The sequence below is a fragment of the Mesoplodon densirostris genome, chromosome 19, assembly GCF_025265405.1.
Source record: "Mesoplodon densirostris isolate mMesDen1 chromosome 19, mMesDen1 primary haplotype, whole genome shotgun sequence".
Taxonomy (NCBI): domain Eukaryota; kingdom Metazoa; phylum Chordata; class Mammalia; order Artiodactyla; family Ziphiidae; genus Mesoplodon; species Mesoplodon densirostris.
This window is the reverse complement of record NC_082679.1, coordinates 51,807,244-51,833,659: the sequence shown is the minus strand read 5'-3', so window position 1 is coordinate 51,833,659 and position 26,416 is coordinate 51,807,244. Positions and strand designations below refer to the sequence as shown.

The window sequence follows — 26,416 nt, the reverse complement described above, 5'->3', positions numbered from 1 at the left end:
GTGGGCAAGTGGACCCAAGTGTGGTTCAGTAACACAGTGACAGGCGATTTGATAACTACGACGGCTGCTAGGTGAATAACGGGTGGGCAGAGCAGGAGAGCGTGAGATTTCATCACGCTGCTCAGGAAGGCTCACAATTTGAAATTTATGAATTGTTTATTTCTGGAATTTTCCGTTTAATATTTTCAGACTGCGGTTTGGTGCTCTGGTTTTGCATAAATCTCGTCTGTATTACTTAAAATGGCTCAGCATCCTGAAAATTGACCATAGTGAACTTTAGGGTTTAACTTGCTATAGCCACTTGATCTCAAATCCCTGGATTGATTTTGAGTGTCTCCTAATAGTCTGCAGTCATATGTCAGTTTTATATTGAAGCAAACATCAAACCTCACTTAGTTATGGTATTTGGAGCTTGCTTACTCATAGCATTAAAAATAATTTCAGAGAACTTAACTGAAGAAAATAAGACATTACCAAATAAAAATAAATCATGACTAGCTTGTTACCAGGGAAATAAAAATACGGGTCTATAAAACTGAGGCTGCCTCCAGGGGACACCTCTACATCACCTGGCTCTGGCCTATGCTTTCAGCCCCACAGCACTGTTTATATTTGCAAGTTTTAAAATCTTCTGCCTGAGGGTCTGGCTTCCAATCAGCCTGAATCTAGGTGCTGACTGAGATTCCCCTGCTTTGGAACACCGACTGGTCTTAGCACACCCTCATCTACTAGGAGCCATTAAAAATAAAATAGGCTGCTTAGACAATCACTGAGGTTTGAGAGACAACAAGAGTGAGGCAGGATTGAACGGTCAGGCTCATCTCCTGCAGGAGGCCACTGCTTTAAGTCTGGCTGCTTTATCTAATGCATAGAAACCAACAGAGAGTCAAGCAAAACGAAGAAACAAAAGAATATGTTCCAAACAAAAGAACAAGATAAAACCTCAGAACTAAACCTCAATGAAACAGAGGTAAGTACTTATTAGACTGAAATAGAGCTGTTCAAAACACAAATAAAGGGCTTCCCTGGTGGCGCAGTGGTTGAGAATCTGCCTGCTAATGCAGGGGACACGGGTTCGAGCCCTGGTCTGGGAGGATCCCACATGCCGCGGAGCAACTAGGCCCGTGAGCCACAACTACTGAGCCTGCGCATCTGGAACCTGTGCTCGGCAACAAGAGAGGCTGAGATAGTGAGAGGCCCATGCACCGCGATGAAGAGTGGCCCCCATTTGCCACAACTAGAGAAAGCCCTCGCACAGAAACGGAGACCCAACACAGCGAAAATAAATAAATTAAAAAAAAAAAACACAAATAAAAAATTATTGAAACACAAGCACTTGTGTGGTTCTGGATTAGATACTAATTTGGACAACCAGCTATAAAAAACATAATTGGAACATTCGGAAATTTTATATCATGTTTCATGTATTAGATGAGATAAAATTTATTGATCTGTAGAGACCAAGATAGTCAACTGAAAAAAGCATATAATTGTACAATGTGTATGATATCTATAGTTAAAAATATAATATTACAGAGGTTTATTAGGGCAGTGAAAATGCTGTCTGTGATACTGTCATGGTGGATACATATCATTATACATTTGTCCAAACCCATAGAATGTACAACGCCCAGAACAGACTCTAATGTAAAGTATGGATTTTGGTTGATAATGATGTGTCAGGGCCTCCTGAGTCGGGGCCCTTGATCCACGTGCCGTCAGGCCACCTTTCGTGCCAACCCCTCGCCTGGGCCTTTATACTTGTGTTTATTTACTCCTCTCCACGGAGAAACCGCCTTTGCCCCAACTCTCCAGATGCTTCCAGACCTTGTCTCTTTTCCTCCAGATTTTCAGCCTCAGAGTTACCTGTCACCACTCACAGTCCCTGCAGAGCCCAGAGATATCTCCTTGAAGGAAAGGTTCTGGAGAAATCGGAGGGTTAAATAAGGAGTGCAGCCATTTCCCACCTGGTGCTGATGCCCAAGAGGGTGAAGAGAATGAGTGTTTTGTTAACGCAAGTTATTGTGCCCAACACACAGTGAGGTCAAACAAACTGAAACATTGGAGTTTGGAGCAGACAAAGGTTTATTGCAAGGCCATGCAAGGAGACAGGCGGCTCATGTCCCCCAAAGACTCAAGCTCCGGGGAGGGTTTGGCAAAGCATTTTTAAAGGCCAGGGGTGGGGTGGGGTGGGGTGGGGTGGGGTGGGGTCGGGTTGCAGGGTGCGTGGTCAGCTTGTGCACGGTTCTCTAATTGGCTGATGGTGAGTTAGCAGGGCGGAGTCACAGGGCTAAATATCAGTCCTTAGGCTCCAGGAGGCCTGAGGCTACGTGCTCATGGTCCTCAAGTAGTCCTTCCACCCGTTGGGGTGGGGGTGGGGCGGGTTTCACATCTGTAAAACAACTCAGGAAATGTGCATCAAATACTATTATCTAAGGACTTCAGAGAGGAGCTAAAGCAGAGGATACGGCGAGAGGCCTGTCCTGGGAAAGCCCCATAGCGTCCTGCTCCGTTATATTTTCTCGCTAGAATTTTAAAATCCTCCAAGTAGTAGATCATTTGGGAGCAGCCTGTGTCTTCCTGTTCGTTCTAAGAGCATGTCCCTCTTGAATTTTAAGGGGGGAAATTCTTTATCTCATAAATATGCGGAGTGGGAGATCCATTTATAAAATATTATCAAGGTCACTGCAGAGGTTTCCAAAAAACCAGGACACAGCGCCCGATGCTCAGAAACTGGCTGAGAGCTTCCCGCCTGGATCCTCAGGCCCGTCGGACGGCGGGGCAGTCATGACCCTCCTCCCACACGTGGGCCTCTTCACGCGGGCCCAGATTGGCCAATGGCAGGCAGCTGGCTACATTTGCGAACGAGAGAAAACGGCTCAGCAGCCTGGGACCACCCCTGGGCGTGGCTTAAAGAGCCTGGTCCAACTCTGCAGCTCCTCTGCGGAGCGACGCGCTGCGCCGGGAGCTCCTCCGGTCCGGCGTGTGGCAGGAAACTGTGAGTTGAAAGGAGAGGTGTTTGGGGTGGGGGGAGCTTTCCGCTGAAAATAACTGCTGCTTCCACCCCTGCCGCCGACTTGGTGTTTGGTCTCCCAACAAGCCCCTTTCCCCCTTGGCCTGGGTTTTCTTACCTGTGGAGAAATGCGTTAGATGCCGGCCTATTGAGTTTCCTCTGAGTTTGAGGTGCTCCTGCGAGACCCCCCCCGCCCCACGGCCTCTCCTTCCCACTCAGGCACCTATTGGTTTGGGGTTCTCAGTTGATGCAATTTTAATAGGTTTCCATCATTTCCTGAGGGGAAAAATGGGAGGGAGGGTGGTTTGTTGCAGAGACGGATCTCACTGCACCTGGGAAGGCGGGACACTCATTTCCTCTTTAGCTCCGCTGATAACCCTCCACTTTCATCAGCAGGTGAGTGAATGTGGCTTCTTCTTCCCAATCATGGTACAAAATGTATAATTTCTCCTCATGAAATTTGATTTTAATGAGAGACTAGATCATAGGAGAGAGTAATTATTTAGATGGTATGCACCTGCCAGGTTAATTTTAAATCAGCTTTTAGATCAGTCTGTCTTAGTTATTCAATTACGTGTTTTCGACTAGCGATTTCAATAGTTGTATTAGCACAATGCCTGGGAATGTAATTGCTTTTTAGATCCTGATCATTGTGACATCAAAGTCAGTGCCTGGGCTCTTCCTCTGGGCTGGTTTAAGTGTGTGTGTGAGAGTAGTGTGTGTGAGCGTGTGCACACACACGCTGGGGGGGGTGCTCTTTCTCCTAATTTTTTCCCCCTACATTAGGACTTGTTTATTTTATATTTAGTAGTTTGTATCTGCTACTCCCCAACTCCTAATTTATCCTTTCCCTCCCTTTCCCCTTTGGCGACTGTAAGTTTGTTCTCTGTGTTTGTGAGTCTGTTTCTTTTTTGTAAGTAAGTTCCTTGTGCCATATTTTAAATTCCACATATAAGTGATATCATATGGTATTTGTTTTTCTCTTTATAACTTACTTAGTATGATAATCTTTAGGTCCATCCATGTTGCTGCAAATGGCATTATTTCATTCTTTTTTATGACTGATATTCCATAGTAGATATATACCACATCTTTATCCATTCCTCTGTTGATGGACATTTAGGTTGCTTGCATGACTTGGCTGTTGTAACTAGTGCTGCTATGAACTTTGGGGTACACGTATATTTTCAAATTAGAGTTTTCTGCGGATCTATGGAGTTGGCGGAACCCCAAGGACGTGCAGAGAGGAGGGGTTCATAACCGCGATCCTCTGACTCTCCGGCCCTAATTGCCTCGCCTCGTAGAGGGGACATAGGTCTGCCTTCAGCACCTGATTCGGCACTTCTAGCCTGGCCAGGTGGCCCACTGGCCGGACAGCCTAACAGACTCTCTACGGTCCGATTGCCCTTTGTTTCTCTAGAGGCAGAACTCTAGACCCAGAAATACCTGGCTTGACTCTTGGGCTTGCAGTTTTCAAGCTGCAGGCCTGCGTGGCTCTTGGCATCTGGAAAATGGTGCTGGTGGTCGTGAATACGGAGCATGTAAAAACCGTGGTATTTTGGTGCGCAGGCTGTGCTCATCCCCGCGCCCTTTCTCTTGAGAGTTCTCCGCAAACTTCCTTCTCCCCTTTCCGTCTGAGCCTCTTTCTCCTGTCCCTGTTAGCACAAGTTCGTGTGCCTGATGCACAGTGAGGCCAAACAAACCGAAACGGAGTTTGGAGCAGAGAAGGGTGTATTGCAGGGCTGTGCAAGGAGACGTGGCTCATGCCCCCCAAAACCCCGAGGTCCCCGAAGAGTTTCAGCAAAGCATTTTTAAAAGCCAGGTGAGGGAGGGGTGGGTCAAATGGTATGTGATCAGCTTGTGCACAGTCCTCTGGCTGATGGTGAGGTAGCAGGGTGGTGTCACAGGGGTTAACATTATCAAGCCTTAGGCTCCCGGAGGCCTGGGAGCACATTGCCTTGTGCTCATGGTCTTCAAGTAGTTCTTCCACCTGGTGGTGGTGGGCGGGGCCGGGGGTTCAGACCTGCAAAACAACTCAGGAAACGTGCATCAAATACTATCATCTAAGGACTTCAGAGAGGAGCTAAAGCAGAGGATACGGGGGAAGGCCTGTCTCAGAAAGGCCCCATAGGGTCCTACATCCCCACACCCCTCCCCTCAGCAGAAGGTTCTCACTTATCCGTCTGTTGAACAATCACTGATAGCCTCTATGCCAAAAGCGATGTTAGGCCCTGGAATCAACAGGAAGTTCCAGTTTTTGAACTCCTCCAGCTTTTGCAGGATTGAGGGGCAGGCGTGGCATAAATCAGGCTTAGATGATACAAAGCCTGGGTAATTGATATAAACAAAGTCTGTGATTGTGCCGTAAAGCACGGTCAGGTGCCGTAAAGCAGCGCCGGGTGATGTACACCAGGGTCGGATGACGCAAAACCCGGGAAATTGATGTAAACAAAGCCTGGTGGGGGGTGCCGTAAAGCAGGGTCACCGGCCATAAACGTTGGGTAGTTGACGTAAAAGAAGTCTCGGGGAAGTGCCGTAAATGACAGGTGAGGTAATGCCTGGCACCTGACCAAACTGGGCTCCTGCAGCAAACCCGGGCACGTGACGTATGAATTGGGATATATGAATACCCCAATTATAAGTCAAATCCAAAACTTTGCATAATGTTTAGTGCATAGTTTATGGGGATTAAATACATCATTTATGTCAGACGTTACATTCCAACTTGAGGGATCAGATTTCTTGAATGGATTCCTGCATAGGCCTTTTGTCCAAGTCCAGAGACCAGTATTCATTAGGAAGAATTTCAATGGCAGAGAAGAAAGGACACCGGGAATTAGGATATTTGTGTTCTGATCTTGGCACTGCCCCTGGGAAATTGGCATCAATCTTGTGTCTCTGTTTTTTAAGCTGTTAAACAAGGCAATTGGATTACATTTGTATTACTCAGGGTGCTCTAAAAATCGTCTTTGTAACAGCGCTTCTGGGGTCAGGAAAGTTGTTTAAAAAAAAAACCTGCATACTCCATGGGGTATTCAAACTATGATATTAGAATTCCCTGGACGTCCAGTGGTTAGGACTCTGCTCTCACTGCCAAGGGCCCGGGTTCAGTCTCTGGTCAGGGAACTAAAATCCCACTAGCTGCGAGTGGTGGCAAAAAACAAAACCAACGCCCCCCCCCAAAAGTATAATATTAAAGTTTATATAGATAATATCTAAGAGATACATCATAATATATTATGTATATGACATAAGAATTTTAACATGATAAATATTAAAGCTTATCTATAGTATTTATTATATATTGTGATATGCATTCTATTAATATTTTAAAATGTATAAAACTGCATTTTAGCAACCACGAGGCTCTGAGAAGTCTGTGGGGTCAGAAAAACAACAACGAGCCACAGAGTGTTGACTACAGACCCTCTCTTCTGAGAAAGCTGTTAGCATCACATGGGCCACCTGGAGGATACTGGATTTGATGAGTGTAATATCCTCTCTACCTCCAACATGCTATGGATATCTTTAGAAAGATCTGGCTTTGGTAAAATGCAACAATGGCTTATCTTTCAGGAGGCTGAGGTGCTTTGTCTTTTTATCTCAAACTGTGCAAACAGTGAGGAGACCTGGAGTGTTCAAAGTACACAGTGACGATAGGGAGGCTGGTGAGCCTCCTTTTGTTTTCTTCATAGACGACAGCTGCACCGTCGATAGCATCTTCTTTGGCTGTTAGGAAGGCTGCATCAATTCAGGTGTAATCTGCCCTTTCCAATTTTATTTTGACCCTTTGATTTGACGAGGGTGTTGTAATGGGAAGTTTTGTGTTAAAATAGAGAACACATTTAAGTCTTCTGAGGGAGTAATGGCTCCCTTTCTCCACTTCTCAGCTCCTGGTCCCTGCGGAGAGGATCCGTGGACCCTCCAGCTGGGCAGCGCTGTCCCCACAATGACGTGCAGGGGCAGGTCAGCTCTGGGAGGTGGCTCCTCCCACACCCTCACAGGAGTGGGTGTTTCACATCCAATCAGGAGCAGGAGTGTTTTGGCAAGTGCCTGAGGCTCCCCCGGAGGGGGACTGGCAGACAGGCGGAGCGGCAGCCGGAAACTCTCCGAAGTCAGCTGTCGTCGTGAGTACCGCCTGACTGTATCAGTTCAGAGGCTCGAGATGGGGCGGTGGTGAAGGGTGGTCCGCGCTCTCCTCGGGTCCCGGCTCCTCCTTCCTTCCTGGGACCCAGGGGCTGGAGGGGCAGCAGGAGAGCATGGAGGGCGGCGGGGGTGGGTGGGGGCGGCCCGGGGGGGGGGGGAAGCGTCCGCTCGCAGGCTCCGGTGTTCCCAGCGCAGAGGGTAGGTGACCCGCTGGGTCAGAGCCTCTGAGCCGGCAGGAGCCTCTGAGCCGGCAGGAGCCCCTGGACAGTGGCTCACGGGGGGTGTTGACAAGCCCACTGTCTGCTCTGCCGCTAACCTAGTCGGTAGGACGGGTCTGGGTCAGGCACGAACTTGTTGGCTGAGGCCTCCTTTCCTGGCCTTATGCTGCGGGGACAGGGCCATCTAATCTGGGCAGGTGGGTGTGGGTGAGCATCTGGGGAGCCCACTGAACGTTCAGGGGATCTGATGAGTACTTGAGGGGCCCAGTGAGCATCTGGGGAGCCTTCTGAGTGTTTGGGGAGACTGGTGAACATTTGGGGGGCCCAGTGAGTGTGCAGGAGGCCTGGTGACCATTCGGGGAGACTGCTGAGTGTTCGAGGACCCGCAGAGTATTCTGGGGGCCTGGAGATTGTCTGGGGAGCCCACTGAGCACTTGGGGAGCCTGGTGAGCATTCAGGGGCCTGGTAAGCATTTGGGGGGCCTGGCGAGCATTTGGGGGGCCCTCTGAGCATTCCGGGGGGCCTGGTGAGCATTTGGGGAGCCCGCTGAGCATTCCCGGGGGCCTGGTGAGCATTTGGGGAGCCCATTGAGCGTTCAGGGGCCCAGGTGAGGAGAAGGATGGGAACTCCAGTGGGTCTGCCAGCAGTGTGCACGTCCATCCATTCCTTTACCTGAGAACTATTTCCTGAGTGTCTACTCTGTGCCAGTCACCACCTGCAGGTGAGCGTGGTCATGGAAGGAGCCTTCCTGCCATGGTCACAGGTTGGCGGCTCAGATGTCTCACCTGGCCATCCAGGAGGGTCAGCGGGACTGGGCCCTTAGCTCATCTTGCACCCGCTGCATTTTGTGAAAGTGTCTCCTTGTGCCCACCTGAGTCTCGTGTTGACTGAGGAGGCAAAGGGTGGAGTGGATCCAGCTGAGGAAGTGCTGGGTGGGGAAGGCGTCAGGGTTTGCGAGGGGCACCTGGCTTACTCCCAGGAGTGCTGTCCCAGGGCTCAAGGTTGTGGCTGCACCCGGGGAGTGGGGATCGCCTGGCCGGTTCTGGGATTGCGCTAGTGCTGAGCACACCTGAATCTGTACTTGGAAACCAGAGAGCTGGGGTGTGTAGTCGAGGGAGAGGGTGGGTAACTCACACCTGTGCACCTGGGAGGAGGTGAGTGCCTGGCAGGTGGAGGATTGGTGTCCACGGGGATGGGACGCTTTTCCTCGCACCGTGGACAAACCCATGACCTTCTCAGGCAGGGGCAAATGGGAGGATGAGGGACTTGTTACAAAGTGACCCAGATTCTGATGAAACTGGGGGATGTGGAACAGGAGGGGACATGACACTCAGTGCTCAAGTGACCCGAATTATGGGGAGAGGCCTGGGGACATGGGGACAGGAGTTGGCAAGACACCCTGAGTGTCATGTGACTTGTGTTTGGGGAGAGGTCTCCTCTGTGATGGGGATGCAGACACACACCTACAGGTGTCCCCACAGTGGTGACAGTCACACAGGTGCCCCACAGTGGTGACACAGACACACTAACAGGTGCCCTACATGATGGGGGACATACATCCACAGGCACCTTTGCACCACCCACGCCTGGGCCCTGCAATAAGTGTTTTGCTTTATGTCACCCTTGCAGTCCCTTTAGGTCTATAAAATAAAATCAAGTCTGGGTTAGAAAGGAGACTTTTATTTCAAAAGAATTACTGCGAGGAGGAAGGGGGACTATTACAAGGGGACTGAGAGTGTACTAGTGGGGGGAGGGACTGTTACAACGGGGGGGACTCTTACTGTAGAGGAAGGACTATATCTGTACAAGGGGCAATGTTAGTGTAGAGGGGTGACTGATATCATAGGGGGGGAAGATGACAGTAAATGGGGGCTCTGACAATGGGATATTACTTTGGAGAGGGGACTCATACAGTAAAGGAGGACTACTGTAGTGGGGGGACTATTACTGTAGAGGGGGGACTGTTACAATGGGGGGGATTATGGTAATGCAGGGAGCTGTTACAATAGAGGGAGGTCTATCACTGTAGAGGGGGGACTATGATAATAGAGCAGCATTGTAACTGTAGAGGGGGGACTATGACTATAGAGATAATTCCTGACAAGGACTGGAAGCATCTGGAGAGTTGGGGCAAAGGCGGTTTCTCCATGGAGAGGAGTAAATAACCACAAGTATAAAGGCCCAGGCGAGGGGTTGTCATGAAAGGTGCCCTGACGGCACGTGGATCAAGGGCCCCAACTCAGGAGGTGCCCTGAGCTGGGCTTCTGACCCGGCAGCTGCAGTTCAGGCTGGGGAGGAGGGGGACGTGTGGGTCACCAGCCCTTGTTCTGACAGATCTTTAGAAGGAGCAGGTCAGCTCCTGGCTGCTGAGCCTGGGGAGGGACTGGGTCTGTGTGGCCTCGTCAGGAAAGGGGGGCTCCTGAGTCTCAGCAGAGTCTTTGTGGGGAGGGGGTCTTTTCAGGAAGCCATTTCCCAGAAGCAGAGGGTGAGGGGATTTCTGGACATTTAGGTCACCTTCAACATTGTCGAAAGGCAATGGGCTGTGACAGGAGGGAGGGGACATCCAGACCCTGGGCTGTGATGGGAGGAGGGGACACTCAGACCCTGGGCTGTGACAGGTAGAGGGACTCTCAGACCCTGGGTTGTGACAGGAGGGAGGGGACATTCCACAAACCATTTACTCTGGACCCAGCATGAAACCATAGTGTGACGTGCATCCCAGGTGGCGTCGGGGAAGACCCACTGAGAGGCTGCAGAGACAGAAGAGTCTCAGCCTTCCTGCAGCTGAGTGGAGACCACGCATTCCACCCATGGTCCCAGATAAACAATCACCGTTGTCTTCATAATGGAGGCCGTTTTGTGTTTGGAGCCAGGCCCCACTGGACTCAGGCCTCTCCTCCTAGGAGCAGGGAGACGGGGTTTCCTTCTCCATCACATTTCAGACACACGCCCAGGTCTGCAGGAAACATTCTGAGCTGTGGTAGTGTCAGAGGTGTGTTCTGCCTTTAAAAGATGTGCACACGCTTCAAAGAGTCAGAGAAGGAATTCCCACATTTTCTAAAGTAAATGTCCTACAAAAGCGGAAGAAGGGAGTCTTCCTTTATTCTCCAGGGAAATTAAGCCCCGTGGTTTGGATTTGGATTTGCTGTACACTGCCTACTGTGCGTCCTGGGTGGGCTGTGTAGGAACCGAGTTCCTCAGCCTGCTTTCAAATTCATCTGCACTGTGAGTGGATTTTTTTTTTTTTTTTTTGCGGTACGCGGGCCTCTCACTGTTGTGGCCTCTCCCGTTGCGCAGCACAGGCTCCGGACGCGCAGGCTCAGCGGCCATGGCTCACGGGCCCAGCTGCTCCGCAGCATGTGGGATCTTCCCGGACCAGGGCACGAACCCGTGTCCCCTGCATCGGCAGGCGGACTCTCAACCACCACGCCCCGAGAGAAGCCCCTGGGTGGATGTTTTTTGTTGTGTCTCAATGTAGATGAGGCCCCAGGAATTATTTCACTCGGTTGAGGATGAAAAGTACAAAGCAGCGTGCGAGCACTGTAGTGGATCCATTACCACCACCAGCCCTACTTCTGGAACAGCTGCCACTAATGTTAGTCACAGGCACATCATCAGGTGTGTGTACCTGAGGATGCAGAGCTGGTGGGCGGGCCCAGGGGAGGTACGAGGTAGGTACAGGGAAGGGGTGATCGTTCCGTTTTCAAGTCCACGTTTTTGATGGATTTTCCTGGAGCAACGCTGGCTCCTATAAATAGGAATGTCTATGTGCTTCTATGGTACAGGGGTAATCTTAAAAGGTAGGGGCTCTTGCGACTGTATCTGGGAGTGACATTTGTTCGTTTACTCAACATATTCATGTTTGGGGTCAAGGAGCGTGTGTGAGGGCCTGCAATGCAGGTGTGGGGTGAGCTCCCTGTGGGGAGTGACTGGAATTTCCCTCGGGGCGGGGCTGGGGTCCCTGTGGACGCCCTGCTGGGTTCCCACCAGTTCCTTCCCTCCTTCATTCTTGTCTTCACTCAGGCATGAGTGAGGCTGAGGTCTACCGGGGTGACCCTTTCTCCTGTGGTGACAGTGCCCGGACGCAGACGTCCTGAAGCAACAGCATCCTTGTCTGGTTCTCAAGTGAGGGTGTCCGGCTTCACCACGGCCATAATCATGGACCTGCTGGTCGGACACAATGTTTTCCTCCTCTTCCGTCTTGTAGGAGCTCTGCCCACTGCCCTTGCTGACATCTGAATGTGCAAAGTGGCCGTGTTTATCCAGTTTGGCAAGTTGTGGAGTTGAGGTGAAAATCTGGAAAATCCATACCCCTGGACCACCTAGGTTTTGGGTGTGAGTCCAGCCGATGGTTCAGGGTCTGAGTTCTGCCAGGGGGTGGTGACAGGGTCATGGGCAAGGACGTACTGGCCAATGGTCAGGACCCTGCTCTCCAGGGAAAGAAGAGCCAGCATGCCTGCACAGTTTGTGATATAAGATGACGTGAAGGACAGTGGTACACAGATAACAAAGATGAAGCTGTGCTGGTATCACGTGATAACAGATAACACACAATCCTGATTCTCAAGGGCTCCCCCAAAAGGTGCATATATGGGCACATACGTTTATTAGCTAAATTGATACCCAGGCTGTAGCAAACAATTAACAAAAAATACTAGTGGACAGGACTTTGGTGTAAATTCCAGAGAGACCAGGGCTTCACGGGATGCTTTTGTGGATTTTTGCCTGGCTCCTGTTCCCCCACCACCCTAGTCGACACACGAGGGCAGTTCTGGTGTTGCTTGGAATTTTCTTGTTTTGAAGGAGTAAGACTACGAACTCCACGTGTGTAGAACCGCACTCCTTCCTCCATGACGTCAGCAGCCTCTGCTGAATCGCGTCCTGGGTTTCGGATGCAGAAGAGTGTTCTCTCGGTCTTTACAATGCAACACCACAGACACACACCTGCACATCCGGTCTGCATGAGTCACACTTCTCCCATCACTTTCTAAGTCTGGACCATCAACAAAACAATCACCCAAGGCTGGATGGCGGCACCTGCCGTTCCTGTGGTGTAGATATTCCCACGGTGGCCAGTTTCGAGTTTCCGATGTGATGTTCGTGAACAAGGAGCCGGGAAGAACCCCAGAGAGAGCTTCCACCACACACACTATGTATGGGAGAGGGTAAGAGTGAGCAGAGATGGTGGTAAATGCAGTACGATAACCAGTGAGGTCTACAGTAATGCTAGTGAGTTTTGAGAATTCGCTGCCTTTATTCTGAATATAGTTTATTCAGTGTAAGGCTGTAAGTTAACTGCTAACGCTAGCTGTGGTTAACAATGGCTCAGGCCATTTCTGAAGTTTCCAAGATGGCTTTCACGATGGATGGCAGCCCGCTCCAGCGCCCTCTCCCCTTCCAGGTTCAGTGCCTGGACCCCAGATGTTAAACTGAGAACAGGCAGCCTAACAAGAGGGGAAAAAAAGATGGAATGTGTGGGAGTTTATAAAGCAGTATTCCTCAAGGAGGCAGTGAGAATTGTGGGCTCAAATACCGTCATGGGCTGGACAGAGGGAAGGGGTTGTGTGGGGCGGAATAAGCCCTGGGAAGTCAGTCCGGAAAGCCCGGTGAACAAGAGTGTTAGTGGGGCTTGTGATGCAGATTCAAGTCGGTGCCTTTTTTACTGGTGAGAGTTGTTATGCAGCCTCCTCTTCCAGGTGTGGGAGAGGAAGAGGTCCCTACAAGTGGGCATTTCCTTTATACATGTGAATTTCCTTTATGGAAGGAATGCTTGTGCCCTGTTCTCAGAGCATTTTCCGAGTCTGCTGGTTCTCAGTGGCCTTCTGTTCAGAATAATCCTTATGCCAAACATGCACATTTGGGTTGGTGAGTCCTGGTTCCTTTCATTTGAAACTCAGTGGTGTTCCCTTAAAGGCAAAATGGGGAAGTCCCAGGAATCACCTGAGCCCCTCGGTCTGGGATCATTGCGACCTGGCCCAACTTGGATAGGATCCACGAGGGCTTGGATTGCAGTCAGTACTCCAGCTGGCTGTGAAGGGGGCCGACTGGGGTGCGTGGTTGGGAGGGGCGCAGACCCACCCCTGTTCTCCTAAGGACCTCAGAGGTGTGTCTCCCTACATGGAAGGTGACCACACTCCTAACTGGGGTCCCTATGATGCAGCCATCCCACACTACAGAGCCCTGAGTGTGGGGTTTTGGGGTCTGAGCCCTGGCCCTGATCCTCCAGCATTTCAGAAACCTGCGTGGGCGATGTGCGGGCCATTGTAGCTGGAGGGCACTGGGATGAAATCACCCCCAGGTGTGCTGCACGGCAGTCCAGCTCCAGCCACCTGGACACTTGGTGCTGGAATGTCAGCCCCCCCAGGTGGCCTGGGGTCCCGGGTTCTCGCCTCGGGGGACATGTATGAGACAGGGTGTGACTGAGGGAGCTATGGGGCAGTCTGCGAGAGAAGATGGAGACAGGGGTGCTAGTTGAGTATCTCAGGTGGGGAGAGGGTTGGTGTCTGTTGCCGCTGAAGCAGAACAAGAACAAAGGGGGGGTTGGCTGTTGGTGTATTTGACGTGGTATAGGGGATGAAAAATTTTTCCTCTACTCTCTTAGGTTCTGTCCCAGGGACCTGCAAATTAAACTGACAACAGATTAACAGGAGCAAAAGGTTTTATGTCTGTGTACAGAGCCCTGCACAGAAAAGAAGTGGAGATGCAAAGAGTCAGTTAGACTTAAGGACTTATATGCCTTGTTAACACAGGGTGATAAGTTTCTGGAGAAGTGATAAGACAAAGGAAAACAGGTTTCAGTTTCTAGGGACAGGAAGTTGTGGGAAGGTGAGTAAGTGGGGGAAAATAAGAGAGGACAGAGCTGACTTAGTGAGGTTTGTTATGCAGACTGAAGTCAGTACCATCTCAGATGATAAGATTGTTTCTTCCCTTCCTGGAACAGGAGAGGGAGGGGGACGTCCTCACAAAGGGACCAGGCAGATGGAGGAGGGCAGAGGTTTTCTTTTTGCAGCTTCTCAGTCACCTCAACTCCAAAAAACCCTTATGCCAAAGTGACATATTAGGGATGGCAAATTCTGAACCTCCTCAGCTGTATACAAAGAGTTTATAACAGCTGGATGTGGTACCGGTGAATGGGCCTCCTCTAGACTAGAGGGAAGACTTCCCTACCAGAGGAGAGGGCCCAGAATGTCGGGGTGATGGCCAACGTGCTGCATGGTTATTGTGCGCCTCAGTTCTGAGTGCCTCACGTGCGTTAGCTCACAGAATCCACCCTGTGACCCTGTGAGATGGGGCACTATAACCAATCCCATTTTACCGGTGAGAAACCGAGGCCCGGATGGTGGGGTAACTGGTCCAAGGGTGGCTCGTTGGTGGTGGAGCTCAGGTGCAAACCCAGCTCTTCTCTGCCCTCCACAGCGGATGGTGTCCGTGTTTCCTGGGGCTGCCCTAACAAACACCACAGACCAGGTGGTTAAACAACAGACATTTATTGTCTCCCAGGTTCTGGAGGCTGAAGCTCCGTGTTCAAGGTGCTGGCAGGGTTGGTTTCTCCTGCTGTCTCCCTCTTTGGCGTGTTCTAGAGCTTTCCCTGCATCTGCTGGTTCTTGGTGGCCTTTAGCTCAAAGTAATCGACATGCCAAGGAGGCACATTCTGGAGTGGTGTGTTCTGGTGCCCTCATTTGTGCACTGACTGAGCAGGATTCTTGCTGAGACCGGGCTGTGCAGGCCCCGCAAGGATGGGGCCAAGGATGGGGCCAAGGACAGGGTCTGAGTGAGATATGGTTCAGGAGAGTCTTGGTCACCTCGGGTGGTCCTGGGCACGTGCCTGGTGTCTGTGTCCTGATCTCCTCTTCCTACAAGGACACGTGTCATATGGGATCTGTTACCTTAGAGTGAAGGGGGGTTGTGTCTGCCCACCCCACCGCCACCCATGGAAAGAGACAGCCACATCCTGACCCCAGGGCCTCAGGACATGACCTTATTTGGAAGTAGGGCCTGGGGCTGTAAGTAGTTAAGACAAGGGCATTAGGGTGGCCCTCATCCTGTGTGACTGCGTCCTTATAAGATGAGGGGAGATAACAGACACAGGGGAGGAGCCACGTGAAGATGAAGGCAGAGATGGGAGGGATGCAGCCACAGGTCTAGGGATGCCTGGAGCCCCCAGGAGCTGGAAGAGGCAGGACGGACCCTCCCCTGCAGTCTCAGCACTTGGCAAGTAGACAGTTGCAATGGGTGGGCCTGAACTGAAGGCAGTGCTGTGGCCCTCGACCGTTCTGTGTTCCCCACAAGGTGCCCCGAGGACAGCTCTCACAGGACACTGACCAGCAAGGTGGTGTCACGTGAGACTGCAGGGCTGGTCCTCTGAACCTGCAGGCCTGTCTCACCCGTCCTCCTGGGCTCCGGTCACACAGGATGACTGTGCACCGTGTGGGGCTGGGCTTTCAGCTCCTGCACAGGACCCCTGGGTGTCGGTTAACAATGCAGCTTTGGGCTTCCCTGGTGGCGCAGTGGTTGAGAGTCCGCCTGCCGATGCAGGGGACATGGGATCGTGCCCCGGTCCGGGAAGATCCCACATGCCACGGAGCGGCTGGGCCCGTGAGCCATGGCCGCTGAGCCTGCGCGTCCGGAGCCTGTACTCCACAACGGGAGAGGCCACAACAGTGAGAGGCCCGCATACCGCAAAAAAAAAAAAAAAAAAAAAATGCAGGTTACAGCCCAAGAATGACAGGAGGTGAATTTCTCATCAACCCTATACAGTGTGGGCAGGGAGTCACAATAAATTATAGAGTTAAAAGTAAGGGGGCGGGGGCAGGGAGTGTTAACTCAGCCATGAAAAGGAGTGAAGCGCTGACATGGGCTGCAACATGGGTGAACCTTGAAAACACGATGCTCAGAGAAAGAAGCCAGACACATAAGGACAATTTATTAATTACACTTACATGAGACATCCAGAACAGGCAAACCCATAGCGACAAAGTGGATCAGTTCTGTGCTCAGATGGCTTCTGTGCTCCAGCCTCTCCCTGTGTTCGCCCCTCAAATCAGACCTGGTGTACGAAGCAGCCTGGCTGGGTGCTGTAGGAGCCCTCACCCCCCGGCACATGCTGCCGGGAAGCAGGACCTGTGCGCCGTGCTCTCAGCTGCCCTGAGCGTGCTCCCCCGATTTGGCCCGTGGGATGCACTGTCCTTCCTGGGCTTCCAGTGAGGCCGCCTCCTGTTGGGGGCCTGGGATGCTGGAATCAGGCCACTTCTTGGACTGGGCTGCACTGCAAGAAGTTTCAGGGTTACCCCGGGATCCTGACCGTCACATGGCCAGAGAAATTGGTAACATTTTTATTTTGCACGTTGAAATGTTTAATGTCAGATTTTGTTTAGTTTCCTGACGTGGGTAAAGTGTGCAAGCCCAATGTTGATTTCTTCTCCCAGAAATGTACATCCTGGTTCCCGCACGAGGGTGAACCCCTGTCCAGAGATGAGAGACCCCGCATGTGTGACCTGTGCCTCGTGGGAGAGCAGCCCTAAGCTAGTTTAAACCTGATCAAGTTCTGTCTACACGGTAGGGTTAGACAGCTCCATGTCCTGTGTACACTGAGTATGTTTAGACGTGACCGTGTGCTGTCTACAATGAGAATATTTAGACCTGACCGTGTTCTGTGTGCGCTAGGACATGGGGACCCGGCCTGGCCTCTGTCCTGGGAGCTTCAGGGGGACGTGGAGACCTGGCCTGGCCTCAGTACTGAGAGGCTCCATGCCTCTGTCCGAACGTCAGTTCTCAGACATCTGGGGTCTGGAGCTGAGGTGGGCTTGTCTCAGACATCTGGGGTCTGGAGCTGGCGGGAACCATTTCTGGGAGAAGAAATCAACATTGGGCTTGCACACTTTACCCACGTCAGGAAACTAAACAAAATCTGGGTGACAGCGCTCTGCTCTGAGTGTGGTTACGTGGCCCTCCCAAAGGAGCCATGGTAGGGGCCTTAGTCCTTACCCCTGCAAGGATCACCTTCCCTGCGGCTGGTGGAGACTCCTCAGGTGGGCTACCTCATGATTATTCCAGTTCACCAGCACACGCAGAGCGAGTAGGGAGGCAGGTGTACCTGGTGAATTGATTGCCGGGCACGTGGATCTAGGTGTAAGGCCAGTCGGCAGCAGGTGAGATGTGCCTCTGTAATCTCCTTCTGGTCAACCATCTCTGCTCAGCAGAGTCCGGACCTGCCCCTGCTCTTTCAGCCCTGCTGTCCTGTGAGTTTTCTCAACACCCCAGCAAATCAGGAGAGGACCGAGCCCGCCAGAACCAAGGTAGTGTGTTCAACTTCAGCACAAAAAAGTTAAAAACAAAAGTGAAGGGCTGGGCCTCCCTGGTGGCGCAGTGGTTAAGAGTCCGCCTGCCGATGCAGGGGATACGGGTTCGTGCCCCGGTCTGGGAGGATCCCATATGCCGCGGAGCGGCTGGGCCCGTGAGCCATGGCCGCTGGGCCTGCGCATCCGGAGCCTGTGCTCCGCAACGGGAGAGGCCACAACAGTGAGAGGCCCACATACCGCAAAAAGGAAAAAAAAAAAAAAAAAAAGTGAAGGGCTTCCCTGGTGGCACAGTGGTTGAGAGTCCGCCTGCCGATGCAGGGGACACGGGTTCGTGCCCCGGTCCGGGAAGATCCCACATGCCGCGGAGCGGCTGGGCCCGTGAGCCATGGCCATTGAGCCTGCGCGTCCGGAGCCTGTGCTCCGCAACCTGTGCTCCGCAACGGGAGAGGCCACAATAGTGAGAGGCCCGTGTACCGAAGTGAAAACAGGAGGGGACTGACTTCTCTGGGGCAGGCGTTAGGAGAGGAGACAGACCCTACGGTCCCAGGGACCCGGCTTGTTCCCACGTTGGGGGCTCACGCAGCACAGCCATGGTATCCTGACCAGGGGGATGTGTGACCCTAGTTGCGGTGTCTGGGGATTGTGTGGGGCTCACCCCATCCGTGTGGGTCAGGCTCATGTGCCGACCCCATATCTGCTCTTTGCCTGCAGTGTGTCTTGTCGCCTCTGAGATTTCCAGCATCTGAATTGAGGGTGTTGCCCTGATTAACCTGTGGTCCCTTTTCTTCTCTTAACCTTGTCATGTTCATATGAGGACAGGCACCTTTGAGCAGGGTGGTCCTCCTGCTGAGTGACAACCCTTGGTGGTATCATGTTAACATCATAGCAGATCATATGTCTCATCTCTGGGGTCGCTGCTGTCTGGGTTCCCGTGGACAGAGCTCAGGTAACACAGACTGGCCCCCCCTAAGAATGGTCCTCCACATGCCATGTGCCCGAGGTGGGGGACACTGCTTTGACCTTGCACATTTGTAACAAAGGGGTCAGATTGGAGTCTCAGTTAACCAGACATTTTAAAATTTTAAAAGAAATAAAACACACATCATATACCATTTACTGTCATCTTTTTAAGTGCATGTTTCTGAGGCATCAGGTACATTCACCTTGTGGAGCCATTACCACCATCTCTGGAAAATTCCACGACCATGGAAGTCTCACTTCCATCCCCTCCCGAAGCCCTGCTACCAACGACCACTTAGGTCCATGAGTTGTCCACTCTTGGGCCCCTATTTGAGTGGAATCCTGCAGTGTTTGCCCATCCGTCATTTTGGAAGAGCTTTCAGTCTGAAGCTCTGCTTGTTTGCATCTGAATACCGTATGTTTAGGGAGAGGGCATGTGAGGGAGAGGCTGTATGAGGGACAGGGTGTGCAGGGCGCAGATGAGCCAGGACCTGACCAGCTGCCTCTGGGCCCTTCTGCTCCTGTTTCTTGGGCTGTTCCTCATCTGCATCATTGCTGTCCACGCTGGCAGCCCTGGGACGCTGATGTCTGAGTGAGTGAGATTCCTCTGGTGCCCCGCCTTCCACCTGCTCTTCCTGCTGGTTGGGGAGAGGGCTGCCAGCTGGGTGGTCTCTGCTCCTGCAGCAGGAAGGACCCTGCAGGGCGGACCCACAGAGTGTGGAATGCGATCCCTGGAGCTTGGGGGGGGACCACAGCGTGAGGGCCGTGACAAATGCTCAGGCTGCCACATCACTGACAGAATGTTCCCAAGACCCCGCTCAGGAGGGAGTGGTGGGTGGCCCGGGACTCCAGAGACCCCCTTCCTGTCCTGGAGCTCAGAGAGCACATCCTCTGTGGGCTCTGGATTCACCCCGTGGCTCACGCCATCTCCCTCTGTCCTGTCTTTGAGTGAAGGAAAATGATTTCTCCTGATTAGTGTCCACAATACAGGTGTGGTCCTGTCGATACTATGGTTCTTTAGTTTAGGTGTCCTGGAATAGCATCTGTTTTTAGGCCTAAAGAAGAAACAGCTCATGAGTATAAAACATTTTCAGATGAAACTAATATTCAATGACTATGCTACTTCGTTGTTGAATTAGTCATAATTCTCCTGGTTTTAGATCTGATGTGGGGATTATAGAGGAGTAAAAATTTAAATCTTCATAATCTGTGTATTCATAGCTTCAGTATCATTGATGACCCACAGTTTTTACGTTTAGGGAAGGGTTACTGATTTCATGTATCATGTAAAAGATTCGTAATGAGGATAGGGCAATTAAGATTCAAATGATGGCCGGTACATGGTCCAAATTGTCTCTACTTGTGCATCTATTGTGTGTACATGAGTAAGTTTAGTTGTCAGTATTAGTGAAATAATACAGAGAGCTAGAGAACTTATTTTAAAAGTGATTATTAATGTATGATCATGAAAATGTAAAAGTTTTTCCATAATAGGTGATGTTGCATCTAGAAAGTCTAGCTGAAATGGATTTGCCATCGTGTTATACACTATTTTTGTCTATGATTCAACTTTGACAAAGTTACATTTTTTGCTATTATCTCACTTATTAAGAAAGACATAATAGTTATGGTGTTGGCTTGAAACTGGTTGAGGATTCAGTTCCTTCCTTTCTTATTTTAAATTTACATAGGTATGATCTTCAAGTATAGAATATGGTAGAGGGCATCCATGTAACCATTCTGGGTTAGTAGTAGTTAGTTCCTCTTCTGAAACTTCTCATTTAGATGCAAATACATCTCAAAATTTGAAGATTATTAGCATTCCTGCTGTTAATGAGATGAATGAGTGAAATATTTCTTGTTGTGTGTGCACGAGGGTAGCTGGAGGAAAGTCGTGGCATCCCTGAAAAGCCAAGAAAGTGCTGCAGGGGGAAAAAAAACCCATATTTTCTACTACAAAATAAAATTGTGAATTTTTGCTCATGTTAAGTGTATAACCTGAGGTTATTGGAAATCAGTATACAAAGCCTCCTATAATAGTGAAGACTGCTCCCATTGACATTACATACTGGAATGTGCTACTGCATAGTCTGTATTGTGGAAGACAGTGTCCTGGGATGAATTGGCTAAGATGATTCCTGTTAAACCACCTACTGTAAAAAGAAAAATAAAGCATAAGTCTCATTATGCTATACTATACCAAAATCTCTATGAAGAGTTGTTAATCAGCCACTTTTACTGCTAAAGGAATAGCAATAGTTATGGTAGCTGATGTAAAGTATGCTCATGGGTTAACATCTATTCCTACGGTAAACATATGATGGGCCCACAAGATAAATCCTAAAAAGCCAGTGGACATGGCTCATACTATTCCCATATATCTGAAAGGCTCTTTTTGTCCCAAATAGTATGTCATGATATGTGAGATTATTCTGGTAGGATAAGAATATAGACTTCAGGGTGACCACAGAATCAAAATAGCTGTTGGTGTAGGATTCGGTCTCCTGTAGGGTAAAAGCAAGCAGTGTTTAGATTTTGATCTGTTAACAGTATGGTAATTCCGGCTGCTAGAACTGAGAGTGATATAGTAATATGGCTATAACTAGGGCAGATCAAATAATGGTGTTTAATATTGGGATAATGGCTGGTGGTTTATATTAAAGATGGCAGTAATAAAAGTAACAGCACCAGGAATTGAGGAAACATCTACTAAATGTAAGGAGAAAATGGTGACGTGGAAAGAGGCTCCTGCATGGGCCAGACTGCCGGCTAGGGCTGAATATATGGTTCCACCGGTACCAGAACCAGCTTCTACTATTGATGATACGAGTAGGAATAAGACTGATGGGGGAAGTAGTCAAAAGTTTATATTATTTATTCAGGGAAATGCTAAATTCAGTGCCCCAGTTATTACGGAAAGAAGCCAGTTTCTGAACCTTCCAATCATAATAGGTATACCTATAAAGAAAAGTATGACAAATGCATGTTCCGACTACATTATGGATTTGGTCAGCTCCAAGCAGCACTCTGTTGGCCTAGGTCAGCACGGATTAATGGACTTAAAGTGGTGCCTACGATTTCAGTTCAAGCACCAAATAATAAAGTCCTGATATCTTTGTGATTTGTTTAAAATAATCAGCGGTTTGTGAACATAGGTAAAAAAGGCTGAGCAAGTGTTAGACTGTAAATCTAAAGACAGAGGTTATGCCCTCTTTTTGTCAAGCCCGGGGGTGAGTCAACAAGTTGAACTGCAAATTCAAAGATGCAGACGTTGAGAACGGACTTGAGGACACGGGTGGGGTGGGGAAGGGGAGGCTGGGACGTAGTGAGAGAGTGGCATGGACATACATACACTACCAAATGTGAAATAGACAGCTAGTGGGAAGCAGCCGCATAGCACAGGGAGATCAGCTGGGTGCTTTGTGACCACCTAGAGGGGTGGGATAGGGAGGGTGGGAGGGAGGAGATACGGGGATATATGTATACGTATAGCTGACTCACTTTGTTATACAGCAGAACCTAACACCACTGTAAAGCAATTATACTCCAATAAAGATGTATAAAAATTTTATTTTAATTAAAAAAAAAGCAGCAGCTTCAGTTCTGCTGGATCTTCTTCCACCTCTTTTAAGATTGACGGTGGGAGAAGTAGATTCAAGCCAGTTGACTAGAGAATTTACCTGTTAACTAAAATTTTGTGGGGCGGAAGCTCAGCAATCTAGTAAGGATTTAGCTTGAAGTGTTTGATTTGCATTCAATTGATGCAGATAGAGTCTTGCAATCCTTATTTTCAGGAAGTAAATTGTCCTTGCTTAGGGTTTTGAAAGCTCTTGGTCTATACTGACCTAAATTCCTAGTCCAGCGCTGATAGAATGGGTATTAAGGGTGGTAATAGTGTGGATATTGAGGATTAGTACTGATAGGAAGGTTATTTGTTTTGTATGTTTGAATTGTCATTTTATTTTTAAGTTATTTATTGAAGGGAATGTAGTTAGTAATATGGGGTATGTTAGCCAAAAGTAGAAATACCTGTTGAGTAGTGCTCTGATGGCTGTTAGTGTTGGCAGAATGATGTGATTGTTTTTTGTTTTCTCTTGGATAATTACTCATTTGGGTAAAAACCCTGATGGGGTGGAAGACCTCCCAGTGATAATATGATGGTAATGATAAGGATTGTGTTGAAAGGTGTTTTGTTTAATGTGTGTGATAATGACAGTGTGGCGGTACATGAGCTGGGCATAAATAGTAAGAAGATAGTGTTATTCTGCACTGATAAAAGCAATTTTCACATATTGAGGTACGGGGAAGTCATTCTGGCTTATACATGATTTAACTCAAATTTTATGCTTACTTAAAAATAGCCAGTTGTGGGCTATCAGACATACATTGTTCACCTGCTTTAACTGCTAAAGAAAAGGGCACACTGACCACAAGTGAAGAATGTCCATGTTAAAAATAAAGATTAAATGCTTCCCTTCCTGGGATGCCAATTCTGGTAAGACCCTTCAACGATAAGACTCCTTCCCAGGTGTCAAGGCCATACTGACTTGTGTACGTGTGTAGTTTTCTTTTTCTTTTTTATTTATTTTTGAAACCTTAAAGGAATGTATCCCTGACTTTAATGTTCTTTGTTCTGACAAGATATAAAACTGTACTGAAAACCATGCTTCTCTGAAGCAGTTCCTCAGAGTTATCTGAGAGGTTGTCTTCTGGGTTATAGTCCTCAGTTTGGCTCTTTTATAAAACAAAACTCTTTCTATTCCTATTCTAGGTTGTTTATTGATTATTTTCACTGAAATTACTTGGCATAGTCGGCAGGATATCAGAAAAACCCGCCTGAAGTCACCTGGATATACTTTGGACCGGTGCTCGGAAGACCAAGCCTGGGCCCTTTGAGCCCCTCTGGCTTCAAAGTACCCTTCAGGTGCTCTGGTGAGTTCTTCCTCATATCTGGATCTCCTTGTGCTACATGACAGTTGACTTTTTTGTGTGTGTGTGTGTGTGTGGTATGCAGGCCTCTCACTGCCGTGGCCTCTCCCGCTGCGGAGCACATGCTCCGAACGCGCAGGCCCAGCGGCCATGGCCCACGGGCCCAGCCGCTCCGCGGCATGTGGGATCCTCCCGGACCGGGGCACGAACCCATGTCCCCTGCATCAGCAGGCGGACTCCCAACCACTGCGCCACCAGGGAAGCCCCGACAGTTTGACTTTTATTTGAGCTGTTATCTTAAGACTTGGAGTCTTAAGGGGATACTGGTATATTTCCTAGGTGAAGAGGTCCTAGGGGTAAGTTTCCAGGGAGAGGACCTAGGGGGGATTCCTAGACAGAGGACCTGAGGGAATTTCTAAGCAGGAAGGCCTGGAAGAAATTTTGGAGTGAACTGTGTTGGCTGACTTTTTTAAAAAATGGCTTAAAATTGGACATTTAAATTTAATTTTAGATGTGTACTTTATAATAGAATGAAACTAGAAGAAAGTGGGAAACTGCACTTCTAAAACCTACCAGCTCCCGGGCAAGCATCCACCCACTGACACTCTAGCTGGCTTGACAATTGGTATGGAGCTAATACTTACAAGTACTTACCTAATCCAAAAATGGCCAGGATGGAACTTTTTTGACATTCGAAACTGCTTTTTGTGTGCACAATTAAAGAAAGGTGGCTTGATACAACATGTTTTCAAAATTCTGACCCTGTAAGAATAAAAGTACTCCTAGGAGAAAACTTGTAATTATGACTCTTATCATGTCCTTGAAATGCGAATGCAGCCCACACTGTTTGAGACTACAACCTTGGCTCAATTAGTAGAATGTAAAACTGAAGGGAATAAAAAGGCTTTTTAAACCTCAGGCAGGAAAACTATTAGATATCTGTGTCTATCTGGATGTGTTTATGTCTGTATGTACGTTACAAGTATGTTTCTACTTCCAGATGATATCATCCAAATGAATTCATAGGGCTTCCCTGGTGGCGCAGTGGTTGAGAGTCCGCCTGCCGATGCAGGGGACACGGGTTCGTGCCCCAGTCCGGGGAGATCCCACATGCCGCGGAGCGGCTGGGCCCGTGAGCCATGGCTGCTGAGCCTGCGCGTCCGGAGCCTGGGGGAGGCCACAACAGTGAGAGGCCTGCGTACCGCAAAAAAAAAAAAAAAAAAAGCTATGTTGGAGGCTTTCAAGACAGCAGAGTGGAAGGACCTTGAGCTTACCTCCTTCTCATGAACACACCAATATCAAAACTGACTGCTGGAACAACCACTGATTAGAAACAAGACTGGAACCTACCGAAAAATATCTTCTACATCTAAAGGCATAAAGAATACACCACAATGAGACGGTTGGAGGGGTGTACTCGCAATATAATCAAATCCCCCCATCCCCCCACCAGTGAAGTGAGGGCAGTATGTTTGTTAGGTGAGTTGGTTGAATCCTATATGCTTTGACTTGTTTTGGGGGTTTGGCAGGGTGATAATGGTATATAAAGTATGAGAATTAGTGGGGTATGGGTTTGATTAAGCAAGCTGTTTACCAGATATGAGTGTGCCTGTGTGGTATGTGTGTAATTGCTCTATATCCTGTGACCATTGACGCAATAACATATTATGGTAGATGATGTTGGAAAATAATACTCAATGCAAGCTCAGCTACAAGTTTCTCAGCTGTGTTAAGACCTCTGATGGCCAAAGCTGAGTCACAGCATGCCCCCCAATTTAAAAATACCAAAAGCATGAAACCAGTTATGTGTGAACATGGCTGATTAGTCATTAGTCCATCGAGGTATATTATTGAAGAGGAAAGAGTAGGCAATTTTAGGTGAGATGGTCCTGAAGTAGTAAGAACCAGATGCCAGATATAGTTCATTTATAGAAATCCTCATGGTTCATTGGCCTAGAACGAGGAGAGAGGCATGTTTGTGGATGGGTTGATTGTGGCTTGATGATTAAGCTCTGGTTATCGGTTGTGATAAGCATGATGACTGGAAATGATTTGACTTTATGTGATATGTGTGATTAATAAACATATGTCCTGTATAATATCAATCACTTCAATTACCCCTGGAATCTAATGTGAGTTGAACTGTTTAATGTGTATGTAATATCAATAGGCTGATGTACTTGCTTATATACATGGGATAATTAATTTATGATTACATATCATGTATTATGCATAAGAAGGTGTATATACTTACATATGTGGAAGGGCACAAAATGCACAAAGTACATAGTAATGTTAGTTTTCAAGATGTCATTTTTAAATACTTACACAGTACTTAAAGACAGTGTTAATGTCCCATAAGCAAGCTGTTCAGGGAATCGTTGAAGTGGAATTTCAGCTTTGGGTGTTTATGGTGGGGCTGGAGCTTCTTCCTCGAGTCTTAGGGAAAAATGTTGTTTTCCTTTTCTGGTTTAGAAGAACAAAGTAATAAATTTACTACAAAGACTCTTCATTTTAGGAGGTAATTTTCAATAATGCTTGTTAGTGGTATAAGGACTATAATTATAAGAAGGTATAGAAGGTATAGAATAGATGCTGTTTGTCCGATGATAATAAATGGGTGATCAATGGTTTGTCTTCCAATTCATGTTACTTTTAATAGGTCCCCTACAAGTACTCAGAATAAACGCTGGCTAAGAGGTCATAATGTTATACTTCATTGTTTCACTGTATGAAGTACTGGGACAATCAATCAAATTAGGAATGAGATGGTTAATACTAGTACACTTCCTATTTGTTGTGAATAGATCATAGAATTGCATATCAAAATAAGAAGTATCATTCTCGTTTGA

At 48.8% G+C, this 26,416-nt stretch overlaps 1 protein-coding gene and 1 long non-coding RNA gene across 13 annotated transcripts in view; one reads left to right on the top strand and one right to left on the bottom strand.

Annotated features, from left to right (window-relative positions):
* The first annotated feature begins 2,914 nt into the window (after positions 1 to 2,914).
* Positions 2,915 to 26,079, top strand: LOC132480950 (uncharacterized). Of its 2 annotated transcripts, XR_009530711.1 has the most exons (4): positions 2,930 to 2,998; positions 6,904 to 7,140; positions 23,407 to 23,567; positions 24,565 to 26,079. It is a non-coding gene; the product is annotated as an uncharacterized LOC132480950 (long non-coding RNA). The 2 variants fall into 2 exon arrangements; XR_009530712.1 differs by lacking the exon at positions 6,904 to 7,140 and having other exon boundaries at positions 2,915 to 2,998.
* ZNF19 (zinc finger protein 19) overlaps positions 18,792 to 26,416 on the bottom strand; it is a 47,704-nt gene continuing 40,079 nt past the window's right edge. For all 11 annotated transcript variants that reach the window (XR_009530701.1, XR_009530706.1, XR_009530703.1 and 8 more), the window contains 2 exons: positions 25,893 to 26,030; positions 18,792 to 19,690 (listed from right to left, as the gene is read on the bottom strand). The gene's annotated coding sequence lies outside the window, so the exon portion shown is untranslated. The remainder of the gene's footprint in view (positions 19,691 to 25,892; positions 26,031 to 26,416) is intronic.